Source organism: Stomoxys calcitrans, chromosome 3 (genome assembly GCF_963082655.1).
Source record: "Stomoxys calcitrans chromosome 3, idStoCalc2.1, whole genome shotgun sequence".
Lineage (NCBI taxonomy): Eukaryota > Metazoa > Arthropoda > Insecta > Diptera > Muscidae > Stomoxys > Stomoxys calcitrans.
This window is the reverse complement of record NC_081554.1, coordinates 63834054-63855447: the sequence shown is the minus strand read 5'-3', so window position 1 is coordinate 63855447 and position 21394 is coordinate 63834054. Positions and strand designations below refer to the sequence as shown.

At 39.3% G+C, this 21394-nt stretch overlaps 1 protein-coding gene across 7 annotated transcripts in view; it reads left to right on the top strand.

Moving 5' to 3' along the window:
* The window catches only part of LOC106082527 (CUGBP Elav-like family member 2), a 632612-nt gene that overhangs the window by 10523 nt on the left and 600695 nt on the right, over positions 1–21394 (top strand). The window contains exon 1 of one of the 7 annotated variants that reach the window (XR_009397810.1): positions 20264–20282. The exons of the other annotated variants lie outside the window; for them this stretch is intronic. The gene's annotated coding sequence lies outside the window, so the exon portion shown is untranslated. Of the gene's footprint in view, positions 1–20263; positions 20283–21394 lie in introns of those variants that run through there. 7 annotated transcript variants of the gene reach the window in all.

Here is a 21394-nt window from a genome sequence, read left to right as displayed (position 1 = left end):
GTTGACATTTGTTACGTAGAGTAGACTCATGCTCTTTTACAACCACGTAGCTAGGCCACTAAAAACTCGTTTCTGCTGTTCAAGGTATTGAGGATCTAAAATAACCCATCATTACCTGATTTGAATTTCAATTAATCCAGAAGTAACCTGAATTGTAGTATGTGAAATTCAAAATCCAAAACTCTGCTCCACCATAGAATGGGGGTATGCAATATCTCGAAATATTAACCTATTGGGTTGCCCAAAAAGTAATTGCGGATTTTTTAAAAGAAAGTAAATGCATTTTTAATAAAACTTAGAATGAACTTTAATAAAATATACTTTTTTACACTTTTTTTCTAAAGCAAGCTAAAAGTAACAGCTGATAACTGACAGAAGAAAGAATGCAATTACAGAGTCACAAGATGTGAAAAAATTAGTCAACGCCGACTATATGAAAAATCCGCAATGACTTTTTGGGCAACCCAATATATATATTCTTGATCGTCAGGAGACTTTAAGTTGATCCAGCAATGTCCGTCCGTCTTTCGAAAGAACTTTCGAAGGAGTAAAGTTAGGAGTCAAATTTTTTGCATAAATACTTCTTATTAATGTAGGTCAGTGTGGAATGTAAATGGGCCAAATCAGTTCATGTTTTGGCATAAATCCCATATGAATAGATTTCCTGATTGTGGTGTTGAGCCCATAGAGAGCGAATAACCTGATGTCCCATATATATCGATCTCTAGATTAGACATCTAGAGAACCTACAATAAGCAATAACAAACCCAAGGGGATTTAATGTCATGACCTCCCATTATCCTTTTTCAGTTTTTGCCTTTAAAAAGATCATTGGTGGAGGGTATATAAGATTCGGCCCAGCTCAACTTAACATGCTTTTAGTTGTTACTTGTTGTTTCGGTTTTCGCTTAGCCTAGTTTTCTATTTTCGATTGTGGCGAATGTGGAAACTTTTCTCGAAAATTGCTTATCAAAGATATCATTGACACACACCATCAGCTTTCGTATAGATTTTCTAATTAAAAATCGCACAAGTGTGTGAACAAGTAGTTGAGGTAGATTCCCAGGTTAACTCTTTGCCTACAAAAAAAACCTCCGCCTAACCAAAAAACCACTAGCAATAGCAATGTCACTTTTTCGCGAACATGATCATAAAATCGGATAAAAGTCACATTGCTATGCACACGACCTTAAAAATCTCGAGATGACTCACTCACACATTCTCACCTAAAGATTTGCCCACTCCTCTACATGGTAGGCAATATTTTTTATTGCAGCTACTACAACTTGCTCCTAAAGAGAAACTTTTTCCATTTACAACGAAAATGTTAATACTTCTAGGGAGAATTCGACCAAAGCAAGGACATTTGTGCTGCATTACTTTGACTGGGTTGCACAGAAAGCTTTTAGACTGTCGCTTGTACAGCCGTTTTACCACAGCACATTGGTTTACACAAACTTTATGGCATTGCAAATGTTTGGCTTTGCCGTGAGTGCGATGACGTTGCCCAGGCATGTTTACCTACTCACATTCGCCATTGCAGTCAGCCATCATTTGGTGCTGTTAATGCAAGTTTTGTTGCATTGGAGTACGTCTAAGAGTTTAACTTGCCCACAAAGTGCCCAGGCAGCATGTGAATAAATGGGAAGAAAAGGCAACACACAAGCACACACTCCCGTAGCGTCGTAACATGAAAAGGACATAAAGTTGCAACAGCAAAGTCATTTGTTGTCAAGTTTAATGTTTGGCTCCAAACTAAATGCAAAAGGATTAAAATGTTTCATTAAGCCATATTAACTAACTGTACGAGGTTGTATGGACTACAAGCGCAAAGGAAAGTGAGCCTGTAATGCCGCAAGAGCTGATGCAATGAATTACAGGGTGTTTATTATTATGGAGCGACGACAAAACCCCATTTAATTGGGCAGGGGAGAATGTTTGGATTGCTTTTTTCAAGTCAAGCTCTTTGCCCGGTATCTTGTTATAGGCAAACAGAGGATAATGGATAAGAATTGCTATGCTATTGGAGCTATATCAGGTTGTGGATTGAATCGGACCATACTTGTTTTGGGATGTTGTAGCCTATAGAGAATAAGAATTGCCCAATACAGGGATTTAAGAATTAAATCGGGAGATCGGATTATAAGGAAGCTGTATCAGATCAAATACCGATTCAGACAATATTTGGCATGTATGTTGATGGTCATAGAAAAAGTCGTTGTACAAATTTTCAGCCACACCGGATAAGCATTGGTCCCTCTAAAGGCTCAAAAAGTATTATTGGGAGATTGGTTTATATGGGAGCTGTATTAGGACAAGAACAGATTTAGATCATGCTTTTCGGATAAAATTTTCGTGCAAATTTTGAGGCATATCCAATAATAGTTGTATCCTCAATAGACTTAACAAGTCAACATTCTAGATCGGTTTACATGGCAGGTTGTGAACTGATTTAAACCACATTTACAACAGTTTTTGAAAGTCATAACAAAACAGCACATGCAAAATTACAGCCAAATAGGATAGAAATTGCGCCGTCTAGAGGTTCAAGAAGTCAAGATACGAGACGGGCTAGATGAGAACTCGGACCGCTGTGGCCCATTAACAATTCCAACCGACCTACCCTAATATAAAGTATTGGGTTGCCCAAAAAGTAATTGCGGATTTTTCATATAGTCGGCGTTGACAAATTTTTTCACAGCTTGTGACTCTGTACTTCTAAGTTTTATTAAAAATGCATTTACTTTCTTTTAAAAAATCCGCAATTACTTTTTGGGCAACCCAATATTTGTGCAAAGTTTCCAGCGCCTGGCTTTACTCCATAGAAAGTTAGCGTGACAGACGGACAAGCGGACGGACATGGCTAAATCGCATTAGTATGTAAAGACGGTCAAGAATACACTTTGTTGGGTCTCAGATGAATATTTCAATGTATCACCAACGGAATGAAGAAGGTTAGGTTAGTCTAGATCCAAAGGTTAGGTGAGTTTAGGTCCGTGGAAATGTTATAGGAGCCAATAACTCGCCTTATCATATCGAGCATCCAGGGCACTCTGTATTTGAGCTAGAGCCAGTGCCGCTTAGCCTCTCAATGGGACTCTCCACTCGACAGTGCTGATTGCCCGCGACTGCAGTTGCAGCTACTGCTGAGCTTCCCGTGATGACGATGAACTCTACACAGATCGGAGTTCAATGTTTCAGACTGTGTAGTGCTCATAGTTATCCCGTGCCAGGCTCCATCCGTTTGTAAAACCTCGAAATAATGGTCTAAGACCCCACAATGTACATATATTGGGTTGCCCAAAAAGTAATTGCGGATTTTTTTAAAAGAAAGTAAATGCATTTTTAATAAAACTGCTCAATCATGAAGCAGCTGGAATTTCTAGGCATCCCCACTACCGTAAGAAAGTCTATTAATAACTTAATAACTAAAAGATGCATTACGGCATGTTTAGGATCTGTAGATCTAAAAAGATGGGTCAGCAGAGGAACACCTCCAGGAGGTGTACTGTCTCCTCTACTTTGGAATAAGGCCATCAATAATATATGGTTATCTCTGGAAGAAAAAGGCGTAAAAGAGATCGCATGCGCGATGAAGTGGCTTTTGTGATTAAGTGAAAGTTTCCCAGCACTCTTAGATATATCAGTCAGGAAGCTTTACGTATGACATTGAAGTTGGCAACCAAACGTGGTCTAGGCATAAATCAGTATAGGGCAGAAGTTGTTCTTTTCACTAGCATATACCTTTACCCACAGTAGCACCTGTCTCTTTAATGGGGAGAGAATTTCCATTTGCTGAAAGCTCAACATACCTGTAAAGGGTAAAAAAGCCTCTTGCCCTAAACACCTGCAGGTGAGTCATTGGCAAAAGTGGGGGGTTTAAACCGCGTGTTCTGCCCTGGGTGTATACTGCAGTAGTCAGACCCACAATGTTATATGATTTTGTAGTCTGGTGGACGGAGCTTCAAAAGTCCACTTACTGTTCAATACTCAGCCAGATCGAAACGATGGCTTGTTTGTGCATCACAGTCGCACTGAGGACGACACGATCTAATGCACTGAATGTATTGCTATACCTAATGCCTTTGGACATTGTAGCTAGACAAAATGCTACAATCATTGCTGCGAGGCTAAGGGAACTTCTCTCTGGTCATGCGACGGCTTCGGACACTGTGTTACCCTTAATACAATACCCAATGTCCCAGGCAATGTGGATAACACATTGCACGAGCCACTTTTTTTGCCCCTGTTCCTTAGTGGAATGTTCATGGGCAAAATTTGTACGAGCCGCTTTTTAATAAAAAGTACTGTACCACTAATCCTGATAGAACCGATTGGAATGACGTTATTCCTAATAATAGAAATTTTATAGATTTTTTACGGGTGGATCCAAACAAGGTGGGCTTGAGGTGTACTATGAAGAACTAGGAGTGGTTATATCGAGAAGGTTATCTGACCACTGCAGTGTGTATCAAGAGGAGCTTCTTGCAATTAAAGAAGAAGAAGTAAATTAATAACTTACTTACTAAAAGATGAATTACGGCAGGCTTGGGATCTGTGGATCAAAAAAGATGGGTTAGCAGAGGAACCCCTCAAGGAGGTGTACTGTCTCCTTACTTTGTCTCTGGAAAAAAAAGGTGTAAAAGTGGTCGCGTATGCTGATGACGTGGCAATTGGGGTTTGGGAAAAGTTTCCCAGCACTCTTCGATATATATTGGGTTGCCCAAAAAGTAATTGCGGATTTTTTAAAAGAAAGTAAATCCATTTTTAATAAAACTTAGAATGATCTTTAATCAAATATATTGGGTTGCCCAAAAAGTAATTGCGGATTTTTTGAAAGAAAGTAAATGCATTTTTAATAAAACTTAGAATGAACTTTAATCAAATATACTTTTTTTACACTTTTTTTCTAAAGCAAGCTAAAAGTAACAGCTGATAACTGACAGAAGAAAGAATGCAATTACAGAGTTACAAGCTGTGAAAAAATTTGTTAACGCCGACTATATGAAAAATCCGCAATTACTTTTTGGGCAACCCAATACTTCAGGAAGCTCTTCGTGCAACAGCAAAGTTGGTATAAAATCCGTGCAATACTCAAGAAGTTCTTTTCAGCAAGAGATACAAATTGCCTACAGTGAAACCTGTCTCCATGGGAGGAGCAAATGTTCCATTTGCTGAAAACTCAAAATACCTGGGGGTTTTGCTGGCAGGAAATTGAACTTCAAATCCAACAATTTGGAAAGGGCAAGCAAGGCAACTTTTGCGCTATACACCTGCACGAGAGCCATTGGCAAAAGTTGGGGGTTTAGACCGCGTGTCATTCATTGTGTATATACTACATATGTCAGACCTATAATGTTATATGGTGTTGTGATCTGGTGGACGGCGTTTTAAAAGTCCACCTACTGATCAATACCTAACCGGATCCAAAGGATGGCTGGATGAATTTAATGCTACATCTTATGCCTCTGGACATTGTGGCTACCCAAATTGCAGCGACCACAGCCGTGAGGTTAAGGGAGCTTTCTCATTGGTCATGCGGCGGCTACGGACACTGTGTTATCCTTGATACAATATCCGATGTTCCAGGCAGTGCCGCTGAGCCGCTTTTTGATAAAAATTACTGTACTACTATTCCTGATAGAACCGATTGAAACTACGATATCCCAGGTAACAAAAGTTACATAGACTTCTATACGGATGTTTCCAAACTAAACGACCAATTAGGGTTTGGGGTGTGCTCTAAAGATCTAAAACTGGTCATATCGAAAGGTTACCCGACCACTGCAGTGTGTATCAAGCGGAGATCCTTGCAACTAAGGAAGTGGTAGAATTGCTAAGATTTGATGTCATTACCACGACTGGCATAAATATCTTCTCAGAGAGCCAGGCAATCATTAAATCCCTGGAGAACGTATTTCTGAACACCATGGGATGGCTGAACAGTTCAAAATGCACCTGTTCTGTGTGCCGGGTCACAGAGATATCCCAGGGAATTGTAAAGTGGACGAGCTCGCGAGACTAGGAACTACTCTAGACATTCCAAAGATACAGGAATCTGTGGTTATGCCTCCGGCGACATGTAAACTAAATTTACAGAACCAAGCCCGAAGGACAACGAATGATAGATGGTCACAAAGAGGGGGCTGTGAGCATTTCAAAATTATGTGGCCCAATTTAGACTTGAAGAGGTCTACCGCTACCGCTGTCATTGGCTAGAACAGACGTCTCAGTCTGACAGGTCACTGTCTGATCGGAAAACATACTTGACAGACTGAAGATTGCCAGCAACGACTTTTGCAGAAGCTGTGAGGACATCGAAGAAGGAGAGACCATATAATACCTTCTGTCTGTGTGTCCCGCACTAGCAGTCGGAAGGAGTTCCACTTTTAAAACCTGTCTGATTCAGCGGATGTGAACATTCGCAAGTCATTGGGCTTTTTAAAGCGATCTGTATGGTTCAACGGTAGGAACTATAGAATAGAATAGAAGGCATCTTCCTTCTTCTGTTCCTATGGTATCACAATGGACGAAAACGTCTAAGTGAGTCTGATGGCAGACTGCCACTTAAACCTAACCTAACGATGTCCGTGTGTCTGCCCGTCTGTTGTAATCACTCTACAGCTTTCAAAAATTGAGATATTGAGCTAAAATTTGGCACAGTTTCGTCTTTTTGCTGCTCGAGCCAAATAAAGCTGGTATATAGACCGATCGGCCGAGAAAGGGTCTGAATCCAATAAACAGCTATAGGCCCCTTTAATACCCATACCCCGATATGACTTCTTGAGACTATAGAGGCCTTAATCAAAACTAAATATGGGTTGCCCAAAAAGTAATTGCGGATTTTTTAAAAGAAAGTAAATGCATTTTTAGTAAAACTTAGAATGAACTTTAATCAAATATACTTTTTTTAAACTTTTTTTCTAAAGCAAGCTAAAAGTTACAGCTGATAACTGACAGAAGAAAGAATGCAATTACAGAGTCACTGTGAATGCGGACTATATGAAAAATTCGCAATTACTTTTTGGGCAACCCAATAATTCAAATACAAACTGAGTTAATAGGGATACACATTTAGCAGTATCCATTGCCTTGGGTACTCAAGATTCAGCCCGGCCATACTTAGCAAGCACTTACTTGTTATTTGTTTTTGTTTTTTTTTTTAAATCACTGCCAATGTCAGCATAAAGTGACCCTGTATCCAATCTCGTTTCATTTGCTTTCATTACAGCCTTAATCCTCAGTGATTAATCGTCTCCGCCAAAGCAATATCAGCCAGCCAAACAACGTAGCAACAACCCCATAGCAAGTCCTTTAGCTAAGCTAAGAAAAATTTTATATTTTTGCAGTTTCAACTCTTTTTTTTTTTAGTGTTGTGCTTCACTCTTCTTTGCCATGACCATGGTCGTATCCAATAAACCACAGCATTATTTTAGCCGGATTCAAATGCAAACTGTAATATCATCATATTTATGAAATACATGGATTTGTAGAAAGACTCCATGTCTTGTTTGCTTGATGTTCATCTCTCGCTCTTCTTCATTTTGGAGCAGATTGAATTTTTGCTGGCGCTGGCAAATGTTTCTCTATTGCTGCCCTTATGCTTCAGCTTAGTTGTGATGGCTTGTGGGGAATTGCAGTGGAAGAGAACGCTTTTCCTCTGTTGCTTAGTTGGAGAAAAAAAAAGAACACGAAAATTTGTTTTATGTTTTAAATGGAGTTTCTGTGCAAAGTTGTTTGGTTTTGTTTTGTTTGCGTGGCAAAACTTTTAAATCATCTGTTAGAACGGCGGGGAGTTGGTACCAATCCGGCCCAAGTTGATTGGGGAGTTATTTTTTTGTGCTCCAGAGGAGATAGATTTTTTTTTTTTTTGGTTTACAAAGCCCATGTTTGTAAGCCAAATGTTGCTGGTTGGAGAATTAACATTTTTTTCGCTTGTTGGTGGCTTTATTTCGTTGTCCATCGGATGATAATTTTGGTAATGTTAAGTGTAAATTAAATGAACATGGATTATGGTTAGCATTTGGTAAAGTTGTCAAACAAATGCATTCACATTCAATAATAAACTATACTTGAGAAAGCATACAAATCCTTGTTAAGGATAATGCTTAGATTAGGCGGTGTGACTTCATGAGCCTGTAGGAGTCATGATGAGAAGTTATGCAGCCATAGTTATGCAAAAAATTTTGATGAAAACCCATTTTCCAGAGAATACGACGGAGACACCGGAACCTTGGAATAATGATGTTGATCGAAGGTTTATATTGTATTGCCCAAAAAGTAATTGCGGATTTTTCATATAGTCGGCGTTGACAAATTTCTTCACAGCTTGTGACTCTGTAATTGTATTCTTTCTTCTGTCAGTTATCAGCTGTTACTTTTAGCTTGCTTTAGAAAAAAAGTGTAAAAAAAGTATATTTGATTAAAGTTCATTCTAAGGTTTATTAAAAATGCATTTACTTTCTTTTAAAAAATCCGCAATTACGCTTTAGGCAACCCAAAATCCGGCGTTACTACAGAAAAAGGCAGACTATCTGGCGCCTCGTCTGGCCAAAATTTTCACAGCGTGCCTAGGCCTTTCATATACTCCGAAACCCTGGCCAGAGGCAAGGGTGGTGTTTATACCTAAGCCCGGCAAGGCAAGTTATGCGACACCAATGGCCTACAGACCCATAAGCCTTACGTCCTTTCTACTCCAAACCAAGGAACGTATTGTGGACACCATGATAAAGAGTATGACATCCAGCGAACTGCTTCAATACAAACAGCATGCCTATGTCAAGGGGAGGTCGGTGGATACTGCCCTGAACGAGGTTGTGCATAAAATTTTGGGTTGTTTGAGTTTTACATCTGGTTTGCCATCTGGAAGTTTATGTTACACGGATGGATCAAAGCTAGAGTACAGAGTGGGACTGGGGGTCTACATTGCAAACCCGTAGACTGAGATCTTTCTTAGATTGCCTTGGCAAAATACGGTCCTGCAGGCAGAGATCCCTTGAAACACGGAATGCGTGAGGTGTTGTGCTACTAACGCGAGGACGTCGAGAATGGACATCTTTACGGAGAGTTAAATTGGCATAAGGCCAATAACAACCAGGACGGTATGGTCACGAACAGTCTTGGAGTGTATAAAGGAGATTAACGCCTTCTCTGAGGATGGCAAAATCCGCATTGTTTGGGTGCCGGGCCATAACGGAGTAAGGGGAAATGAAAGGGCGGTTAAAGCCAGAGGACAGCCGTCAATAAACTTGGTTAACCCGAAGCCTTTCGGGCCGACGCAGTCCGAGTTAAGTGGGTGGGCGACGAAAGCGCATTCAATATTGTGGAACAGCGAACTGGTCGGTAGGACGGCGAAAATCCTATTGGGGGATCCAGATCGTAAGAGGACGATGCTATTACTGAAAGGAAGCAAGAAGGAGGTCAGTATAGCTATTGCTATCATAACGGGACATAGAGGGCTACGAGTTCACTTATGTAAAATTGGTGCGGGAAGTGATAGCATGTGTAGGCCATGCGGGGAAGATGATGCTACGTTGGAGCATTTCCTTTGTCATTGCCCGGCTTTCGCGTCCAACAGATACCGGTACTTAGGTGGAGAGACAATATAAGACATGAGCTAACTTAGGGGAGAAGTATTGAAAACAATTAAGGATTTTGTAAGTAGCACGGAGTTCCTAACTTAAAATCTTTTTTAAAGGTTACTTTATATTGGGTTGCCCAAAAAGTAATTGCGGATTTTTCATATAGTCGGCGTTGACAAATTATTTCACAGCTTGTGACTCTGTAATTGCATTCTTTCTTCGGTCAGTTATCAGCTGTTACTTTAAGCTTGCTTTAGAAAAAAAGTGTAAAAAAGTATATTTGATTAAAGTTCATTCTAAGTTTTATTAAAAATGCATTTACAATCCGCAATTACTTTTTGGGCAACCCAATAGTTTTTAGAGCGCACAACAAGCCGATTACGGGCTTAGGTATATGTCCATAGTGGCATGGGGCGGATTAATATCTGCACCCTCTTTTCAACCTAACCTAAGCTAACATCTCGAAATATGCGTCTAAGACCCCATAAAGTATAAATATTCTTGATCGTCGTGATATTTTAAGTCAAACTAGACATGTCTGTCCGTCCGTCCGTCTGTCGAAAGCACGCTAACTCTTGAAGAAGTAAAGCTAGCCGCTTGAAATTTTGCACAAATACTTCTCATTAGTGTAGGTCGGTTGGGATTGTAAATGGGCCAAATCGGTCCATGTTTTGATACAGCTGCCATATAAACCGATCTTGGGTCTTAACTTCTTGAGCCTCTAGAGGGCGCAATTCTTCTCCGATTTAAATGAAATTTTGCACGTGGTGAATTGGTATTACTCTTAATATCTGTGCTAATTATGGTTCAAATCGGTTCATAACCTGATATAGCTGCCATATAAACCGGTCATGGGTCCCGACTTCTTCAGTATTTAGAGGACGCAATTCGTATCCAATTTTTTCGCTGTAATTTTGCACGTGGTGTTTTGGTTTCACTTTCAACAACTGAGCTACATTGATACAAATCGGTTCATAACCTGGTATAGGTGCCATATAAACCGATCTTGGATTTTGTTTTCTTGAGCCCCCAGAGGGCGCAATTCTCATCCGATTTGGCTAAAATTTTACACGTAACGCTTTATTATGACTTTCAAAAACTGTGCCAAGTATGGTCCAAATCAGTCTATTTCTCGAAGTCGCGAGCCGCTTATTCCAAGATCCGACATTCGCTTCCAGCCGCATCTAACCCGATAACTGACGCTGTTGTTGACTATTGATTAGTTGAAGGCGCCAATTACTAGCCTTGTAGTGAGTATCATTATCACTAGTATGAGTCAGTGCTCCTGACGCCTCACTGACACACTCCTCTCGAAATCTCTGACTGTCAACGGTCGAATTTACAGCTATGCCGCATACATTCAAATGTAGACTGACATGAACATATAGTGCACGGATGTGGAAGACCCAAACGAAGTCGGTTAATAAATGAGCCTTTTATGGGCCCGAGAACTTTATTCGGGAGATCGGTATGTATAGCAATTATATCTAAATAAAACTCGATCTGAGACATATTCGATACGAACGTTGAGGGGTTTATCACAACTCATTGTGCGAATTAGATTAATAAATGCGCCTTTTATAGGCCCAAGAGTTAAACTCTCGGGAAATCGATCTCTATGGGAGCTATGTCAAGATGTGGTCCGATATACCCCTTTTTCTTACCTGCCTACTGGCAAAAAGAGAATGTGTGCAAATTTTCAACACAATATCTCTATTTTTATACCCACCACCGAAGGATGGGGGTATATTCATTTTGTCATTCCGTTTGCAACACATCGAAATATCCATTTCCGACCCTATAAAGTATATATATTCTTGATCAGCGTAAAAATCTAAGAGGTTCTAGACATGTCCGTCCGTCTGCCTGTTGAAATCACGCTACAGTCTTTAAAAATAGAGATATTGAGCTGAAATTTTGCAGATTCTTTTTTTGTCCATAAGCAGGTTAAGTTCGAAGATAGGCCATATCGGGCTATATCTTGATATAGCCCCCATAAAGACCTATCCGCCGATTTAGTGTCTTAGGCCCATAAAAGCCACATTTATTATCCAATTTCACTGAAATTTAAGACATTGAGTTGTGTTAGGCCCTTCAACATCCTTCGTCAATTTGGCCCAGATCGGTCCAGATTTTGATATAGCTGCCATATAGACCGATCAGCCGATTTAGGGTCTTAGGCCCATAAAAGCCACATTTATTATCCGATTTTGCTGAAATTTGGGACAGTAAGTTGTGTTAGGCCCTTCAACATCCTTCGTCAATTTGGCTCAGATCGGTCCAGATTTTGATATAGCTGCCATATAGACCGATCCTTCGATTTAGGGTCTAAGGCCAATAAAAGCCACATTTATTATCCAATTTCACTGACATTTGGGACAGTGAGATGCGATAGGCCCTTCGACATCTTTCGTCAATTTGGCTCAGATCGGTCCAGATTTGGATATAGCTGCCATATAGACCGATCCTCCGATCTAGGGGTCTTAGGCCCACAAAAGCCACATTTATTATCCGATTTTGCTGAAATTTGGGACAGTGAGTTGTGTTAGGCCCTTCGACATCCTTCGTCAATTTGGCTCAGATCGGTTCAGATTTGGATATAGCTGCCATATAGACCGATCCTCCGATTTAGGGTCATAGGCCCACAAAAGCCACATTTATTATCCGATTTTGATGGAATTTGGGACAGTGAGTTGTGTTGGGCCCTTCGATTTCCTTCGTTAATTTGGCCTAGATCGGTTCAGATTTGGATATAGCTGTCATATAGACCGATCCTCCGATCTAGGGGTCTTAGGCCCACAAAATCCACATTTATTATCCGATTTTGATGAAATTCGGGATAGTGATTGTGTAAGGCCCATCGACTTTCTTCGTTAATTTGGCCCAGATCGGTTCAGATTTGGATATAGCTGTCACATAGACCGATACTCCGATCTCGGGTCTTAGGCCCACAAAAGCCACATTTATTATCCGATTTTGATGAAATTCGGAATAGTGAATTGTATAAGGCCCATCGACATCCTTCGTTAATTTGGCCTAGATCGGGTCAGATTTGGATATAGCTGTCATATAGACCGATCCTCCGATTTATGGTGTTAGGCCCATAAAAGCCACATTTATTGTCCGATTTTTCTGTAATTTGGGACAGTGAGTTGTGTTCGGCCCTTCGACATTCTTCTTCAATTTGGCCCCAATCGGTTCAGATTTGGATATAGCTGCCATATAGACCGATTTCTTGATTTATGGTTTTGGGCCCATAAAATGCTCATTTATTTTCCAATGTCGCTGCAATTTGAGACAGTGAGTTTGGTTAGGCTCTTAGACGTCCTTCTTCAATTTTGCCTAGATCGGTCTAGATTTGAATACAGCTGCCATATAGACCGATCTCTCGATTTATGGTTTTGGGCCCATAAAAGAGGCATTTATTGTCCGATTTCGTCGAAATTTGGGACAGTGCTTTGTGTTAGGCTCTTCGACATTTGTATGCAACTTGGCCCAAATCGGGCCAGATTTGGATATAGCTGCCATGTAGACCGATATCTCGATATAAGGTCTTGGCCCCATAAAAGGCGCATTTATAATCCAATTTCACTGAAATTTGACACAGTGACTTATGTTAGGCTTTTCGACATCCGTGTCGTATATAGTTCAGATCGGTTTATTTTAAGATTTAGCTAGTGTACTTATTAGTATTTGGTCCAAATCGGAACAAATTTTGATATAACTGATATGGGACATGAGGTATGAAATTTTCACCGAATTTTGATAGATACCCGAGGTGGTGGGTATCCAAAGTTCGGCCCGGCCGAACTTAACGCCTTTTTACTTGTTAAAGACTGTAGCGTGATTTCAGCAAATAGTCAGGTAGATTGACGGGCGGGCAGATTTACGGCGAACAAGAATACTTTAGAGGGTTGGAAATGGATAATTCAATGCGTTGCAAACTGATTGACAAAATGAATATACCTCCATCTTTCGGTGGTGGGTATAAAAAGGACAAACGGAAAAATGATACGGAAAGACAGACGTTCATAACTAACGATCATTCAGCTGTTTCGCTTAGGCGATTTGGAATTTCGACTTATGGTTCCTTGGGTAAATTTTCGTAGTATTCTTCATTGATTTCAATTTTGATAAACGCTATGTGTTTTTGTTTTTTTTTGTTTGTTTTTTGGTCCATACAAACTAACCCACTCTAACAAGTAGGGTCTCCGATTAGTATTTGTATGAGTTACAGACAGAATGACATTTTATCATAAAGTGAAGGATGTAAAAATACATACGAATGTTTTTGGCTACAAATATGCTGACCTAAAAATAAGTTTCCTATCGTAAAACAAATAAGTTTTAATTCTACAACTTATTTTCGGCACATAATCTCATTCGCTTGCCGTCAAACCATCGAAACGCCATGTGCTTGGCTTCAAAGTCAATACTAAAGTAGATGTCTTAAAATCCCCTTATTATTAACCGATTGGATTGGAAGCGCATGCGTTGTTCTTTCTCTTTTGTACTTTGAAAATTCAAGTTTTGCTCTTAAGGACTTTTGACACTCTTCCAAAAGATGATTTTGTTGTGAAAATAATTTAATTAGCCAAAGGCTTCAAATCTATAGAACTCTTTAAATTAAGATTTGGCCATTAGTCATTCGCCAGTCAGCCATCCGTTTTCCTTTGGATCTTATCTCAAAAATTTAGGTTGCATGTCACTAGAAGCGTACTCAGATTCCAGGTATAGTGATACAGTAGTTTTTATCAAATAGCGGCTTAGACTATGTGCATTCCACCATGCCGTGAAAAAGCGGACATTCTTTAGCCCCCAAATGAATACCAAGACAAAATCACACTTACGAAGGCTAAGGGCCTGGTCAGGCCCCAAGTAAAGGGTGATGTTTTAAGATATATAGGAAAGTTTTCCAAAAGAAAATCACATAAAATGCATGAAATCTTTATTTGAATCGATAGTACGGGCCATATAATTTAGTGTTTGAAGTTTATTTCATGCAAATGTTGATCGTGACTGCTCCTCAAATGGTCCATCCGCTTGGTTAAATGTTGGCATAGTCTTTCCAACATTTCCGCTGCTATCTCATGAACAAATGATTCAATGTTGTCTTCCAATGTGTCAATTGAAGCGGGCTTGTCTGTATAGACATGGGCTTTAACACAGCCCACAAAACATAAATCTAAAGAGGTTAAATCGCACGCTATAGGCGGCCAATTAACCGGTCTCGTACGTGAAATAAAATGTTCACCGAACTCGCCCCTGAATAAGTCCATTGCTACACGTGCTGTGTGACATGTGGCACCGTCTTGTTAAAACCACATGTCATGCAAGTCAAGCTCTTGCATTTTGGGCAAAAAAAAAAGTTGAATATCATCTCACGGTTGCGCTCACCATTCACAGTTATGTTACGATACGCATCATCTTTGAAGAAGCACGGGCCAATGATGACACCAGCCCATAGATCGCACCAAACTGTGACTTTTTCTGTATGCATTGGTAGCTCTGCAATGCTTTTGGCTGATCTTCACTTTAATTGTGCTTACTGACGACAGTTCTGCTTATTTACGTACCCATTAAGCCAAAAATGGCCTTCGTCGAAGGAATGAAAGAAGCGATATGAACATTCGCAATTTATTGGGCTTTTTAAAGCGATCTGGATGGTTCAGCGGTAGGAACTAGAAGACATCTTCCTTCTTCTGTTCCTGTGGTATCACAACGTAGGCAAAAACGTCTAAGTGAGTCTGGTGGCAGACTGGCACTAACCTAACCTTTCCATTCCACTATCGCCTTAATTCTTATAGCCGCAGTGGCTGCCTCATACTTAATCTGAATGTCTTTGGGTCGTATATCTAGAATAGTCTCCTTTGCCCCAGTAGGCGTGGTTCTCATCGCCTTGCTTCTGACTACACAACATGTTCTCTGAACCTGTTGTATTATCCTTACGTTGCACTTTTTTCCATCGCAGTCCACCAAACTACTGAGGCGAAGGTAAGTATTGGTCTTATCACGCTCCTGTAAAGCCAGCGTGATTCAGGCCCCAAAATGAACCTACGGCCCGTCTACGCAGTGCCTAATATCTGCGAGCCTTCTAGGTACGCTTCTTCTTGTTAAGTATTTGACCTTATTCAATATCGAAATCCCAAAAGGAAAAAGAGATAGACCCATGATTCGATTTCGCTATGTCCGACTGTCCATTTGTCTATCTGTCCATGTTTTTTTTGTGTACATAATACAGGTTGTCTTATAAGTTTCGACATTATTAGTGAATTTCATAGAAATTGGTTGACATTTAGATATAGCTTCCATTATATGTTCGTCTGATTTGGATTAAAAGTGCAATTATATCGTTATTTGTAAACCGATTCTCATAAAATAGGGGTTGCCTTATAAGTTTCGACATTATTAGTGAATTTCATAGATATCGGTTCAGATTTGATATAGCTCCCATTTAAATGTTCGACCGATTTTGCAATAATTTGGTCGTTTATTATTTGATTCACAAAAGGTTCCTTTACAACTCCCGGTATTGCCTATGAATTTAATAGAAATCGGTTTAGACTTAGATATAGCTCCCATATATTTTCGTACGATTTTGAATAATACTCAATAATCATTAAGTTTGTTAACTGATCTTCAAAATCTTTGGCACAAAGGTTTCTCGTATAACTCTTCTGATCACTGATGAATTTCATAGAAATCTGATCAGTTGTAGATATAGCTCCCACATATATGCATCTCCCGATTTTCGCATTTAAGGCCTTTGATAACCCATTCATCAATCGATCTTCTCAAAAAATATAATTTGGGCACATTTTTAATTCGACAACTTGGCCTGCATATCCAATGTGGAGAAGGGTATCAAAAGGTTGGCTTCGCCCGACTTAAGCCCGTCCTTACTTGTTTTAGATAAAAGATTTTAAAGGAAAACAAGTAAGAGCGTGCTAAGTTCGGCTGGGCCGAATCTTATATATCCTCCACCATGGATGGCATTTGTCGAGTTCTATGCTCGGTATCTCCTTTTAGGCAAACAAAGAATATTGAATAAGAACTGTTATGCTATTGGAGCAATATCAATGAATGCTGAACATTGTAAAAGTCATTGTGTAATATTTCAGTTCATTCGTATAAGAATTGCGCCTTGTAGGGGCTCGAGAAACAAAGTCGGGAGATAGGTTTATATGGGAGCTGTATCAAGCTATTGATCGATTCAGACCATATTAGACATGTATGTTGATGGTCATGAGAGAAGCCGTTGTACGAAATTTCTGTCAAATCAGATGAGAATTGCGCCCTCTAGAGGCTCAAGAAGTCAAGATCCCAGATCGGTTTATATGGCAGCTATATCAGGTTATATACCGCTTTGCGCAATACATGGCAAAATTATTGGAAGTCATAACAAAACACCTCATGCAAAATTTCAGTCAAATCGGATGAGATTTGCGCCCTCTAGAGGCTCACGGAGTCAAGACCCAAGATCGGTATGTATGACAGCTATACCAGATTATGAACCGATTTGAATCATACTTAAGATAGTTGGTGGTAGTGATACCAAAACTTGATGGGCAAAATTTCAGTCAAATCGGACGAGAATTGCGCCCTCTAGAGGCTCAAGAAGTCAAGACCCAAGATCGGTTTATATGGGGGCTGTATGAAAACATGGACCGATTTGATCTATTTCCTATCCCAACCGACCTAAACTAATAAAAAGTATTAGTGCAAAGTTTCAAGCGGATAGCTTTACTCCTTCGAAAGTTAGCGTGCTTTCGACAGACAGACGGAAGGACGGACTTAAAATGACATGACGATCAAGAATATATGAACTTTATGAGGTCTCAGGCGCATATTTCTAGGTGTTACAAACAGAATGACGAAATTAGTATACCCCCATCCTATGGTGGAGGGTATAAAAACTTGTGTTAAGTATGATCCGAATAGGTCTATTAACTGATATAGCCCCCATATAAACCAATCGCCGGATTTGACTTCTTAGAAGCATAAATTTTGACCTGATTTATGCATGCCAAGTAAGACCTGAATCAGTCTATAAATAGATGTAGCCCCCTTTTATAGACCGATCCCCGGATTTGACTTCTGCAGCCCGTAGAAGCCTTAATTATTCCTTGCACTACCACTGTTGTACAGGGTATTATAGATTTGTGCATTTGATTGTAACGCTACGAAGGAGAAGAGCTAGACCCATCGATAAGTATATGGATCGGCTTAGAATCACTTCCTGATTCGATTTAGCTATGTCCGTCTGTCTGCCCATGTATTCTTGTAATCAAGGTACAGGTCGCATTTGTTGTCCGATTTTCACAAAGTTTTGCACAAATGTCTTTTTTGGTCCAAAGACGTACGCTATTGATTTTGAAAAAAAACGGTCCAGATTTTGATATAGCTCCCATATATATATTTCATCCGATGTGCCCTTTTAGAGCTGTAGAAGACACAATTATGGTTTGATCCTTACAAAATTTGACCCGAAAGGTTTTTTTAATGACCCAAAATGCTAGCAAAATTTTATTGAAATCGGTCCAGATTAAGATATAGCCCCCATATATATCTTTCATCCGATATGCCCTTTTGAAGCTGTAGGAGCCACAATTTTGATGCGATCTCTACCAAATTTGGCATGAAATGTTTCGTTTGACGTCCCAATATGTGTGCCAAATTTCATCTAAATCGGTTCAGATTTAGATATAGCTCCCATATATAACTTGGCACGAAGTGCTATTTGTGACGTCCTAATATGTGTGCAAAAAATTTGGCACGAAGTGCTATTTGTGACGTCCTAATATGTGTGCAAAATTTCATCATAATCGGATCAGATTTATATGTGGCTCCCATGTATATCTTTCATCCGATATGCCCTTTTAAAGCCGTAGTAGCCACATTTTTGGTCCCATCCTTACAAAATTTGGCATGGAGCGTTTTATTCAACGTTCTCATATGTGTGCAAAGTCTCATAAAAATCGGTCCAGATTTAGATATAGCTCCCATATATATTTTTCAAACGATATGGCCTTTCAAATACTAAACCTCTACAACATTTTTCATGAGATGGTTTAATTGACATCCCAATACGTGTGCAAAATTTCATCAAAATCGATTTAGATATATATATCTTTTATGCCTTTCGACTTTTAAGGCTGTAGAAGCCACAATTTTCGTACTATCGTACGTTAAGTTTCGTTCTATTGGATATTTCAATAGGTATGCAAAATTAAAGTCAAACAAAATTTGGATATAAGTGCTATCTATTAAAAGTATTACGCATACTAGGTGGTGTGCTTTTCTTTGCTGGTTTTTATCTGATTTAGCAGAAATTTGGCTCAAAACACTATCTTATGACTAACAACATCGGATGCAAGTTTTATACGAATCGGTCAATATGGTGACATAGGCCGCCCTTAATTCCCATATCCCCATATGACTTTTTGAGACCAAAATACTTCAAATACTAACCCAGTTAGTAAAGGTACATTTTTAGCGGAATCAATGGTGGTGGGTATCTAAGATTCGGCCCGGCCGAACTTAGCACTTATTTTTATACCCTCCACCATAAGATGGGGGGTATACTAATTTCGTCATTCTGTTTGTAACTACTCGAAATATTCGTCTGAGACCCCATAAAGTATATATATTCTTGATCGTCGTGAAATTTTATGTCGATCTAGCCATGTCCGTCCGTCTGTCCGTCCGTCCGTCCGTCCGTCCGTCCGTCCGTCTGTCTGTCGAAAGCACGCTAACTTCCGAAGGAGTAAAGCTAGCCGCTTGAAATTTTGCACTAATACTTCTTATTAGTGTAGGTCGGTTGGTATTGTAAATGGGCCATATCGGTCCATGTTTTGATATAGCTGCCATATTGAGCCTCTAGAGTGCGCAATTCTTATCCGATCGGGATGGAATTTTGCACGACATGTTTTGTTTTGACATCCAACAACTGTGCCAAGTATGGTTCAAATCGGTCCATAACCTGATATAGCTGCCATATAAACCGATCTTGGGTCTTGACTTCTTGAGCCTCTAGAGTGCGCAATTCTTATCCGATTGGGATGAAATTTTGCACGACGTGTTTTGTTATGACGTCCAATAACTGTGCCAAGTATGGTTCAAATCGGTTTATAACCTGATACAGCTGCCATATAAACCGATCTTGGGTCTTGACTTCTTGAGCCTCTAAAGGTCGCAATTATTATCCGATTTGCCTGAAATTTTGTACGACGGATTCTCTCATGACCATTAACATACGTGTTTATTATGGTCTGAATCGGTTTATAGCCTGATATAGCTCCCATATAAATCGATCTCTCTATTTTAATTCTTGAGCCCACAAAGGGCGCAATTCTTATTCGAATTGGCTGACATTTTACACAGGTCGCCAACATATAATTTAATTGTGGTCCAAAGCGGACCATATCTTGATATCGCTCTAATAGCAGAGCAAATCTTTTCTTATATCCTTTTTTTGCCTAAGAAGAGATGCCGGGAAAAGAACTCGACATATGCGATCCATGGTGGAGGGTATATAAGATTCGGCCCGGCCGAACTTAGCACGCTTTTACTTGTTTTTTTTTAAATTTTGTTTTTAGAAAAAAAAATTTAAATTTAATTTTGTCAATTAATTGCAATTTTGTCTTTTGAAATAATTTCAGTGAAATTTTGTCTTTGGATTAAATTCGATTTCTTTCTGTGGTAAGAAAAAATGTATTAAATCTTTTTGTATGTAAAAAATTTCATTATTATGTTGTCTTTAAAAAATTTCATTAAAATTTTGTCGTTAGACAAAAATATGTAGTGAGGCTCGGGCCTGCTTTGTGTCTGCAAACAAAAACATTTTCTTATTTTGAAACATTTTTAAAAAATTTTATTTTGTTTTGAAATTTGAGAGAAGATTTTGTCTCTGGGAAATTTTATTGTTAAAAAAAAATTGCCAAAAATCACAAAAAACTAAATTTTAACTTTGTCTTAAGGAAAAATGTCAAAAGTGTAAAAAATTCCCTTGGATTTTGTTTTTGAAATTCTGTTTAGAAATTTAATTAGAGGGGCCCTGGCCAGAGCCAAACATATATTATTGAAATTTTCCCTCTAGAACATATTGTATATAAAGGGTGATTTTTTTAAGGTTAGGATTTTCATGCATTAGTATTTGACAGATCACGTGGGATTTCAGACATGGTGTCAAAGAGAAAGATGCTCAGTATGCTTTGACATTTCATCATGAATAGACTTACTAACGAGCAACGCTTGCAAATCATTGAATTTTATTACCAAAATCAGTGTTCGGTTCGAAATGTGTTCATTCACCGTAACGTTGCGTCCAACAGCATCTTTGAAAAAATACGGTCCAATGATTCCACCAGCGTACAAACCACACCAAACAGTGCATTTTTCGGGATGCATGGGCAGTTCTTGAACGGCTTCTAGTTGCTCTTCACTCCAAATGCGGCAATTTTGCTTATTTACGTAGCCATTCAACCAGAAATGAGCCTCATCGCTGAACAAAATTTGTCAAAATTTGAACACATTTCGAACCGAACACTGATTTTGGTAATAAAATTCAATGATTTGCAAGCGTTGCTCGTTAGTAAGTCTATTCATGATGAAATGTCAAAGCATACTGAGCATCTTTCTCTTTGACACCATGTCTGAAATCCCACGTGATCTGTCAAATACTAATGCATGAAAATCCTAACCTCAAAAAAATCACCCTTTATATATACTAGCTGACCCGGGCCCGCTCCGCTGCGCCTTCTTTTACTTTATATGGAACAAAGAGAAAAATACCATGCTACGAAAAGAGTATA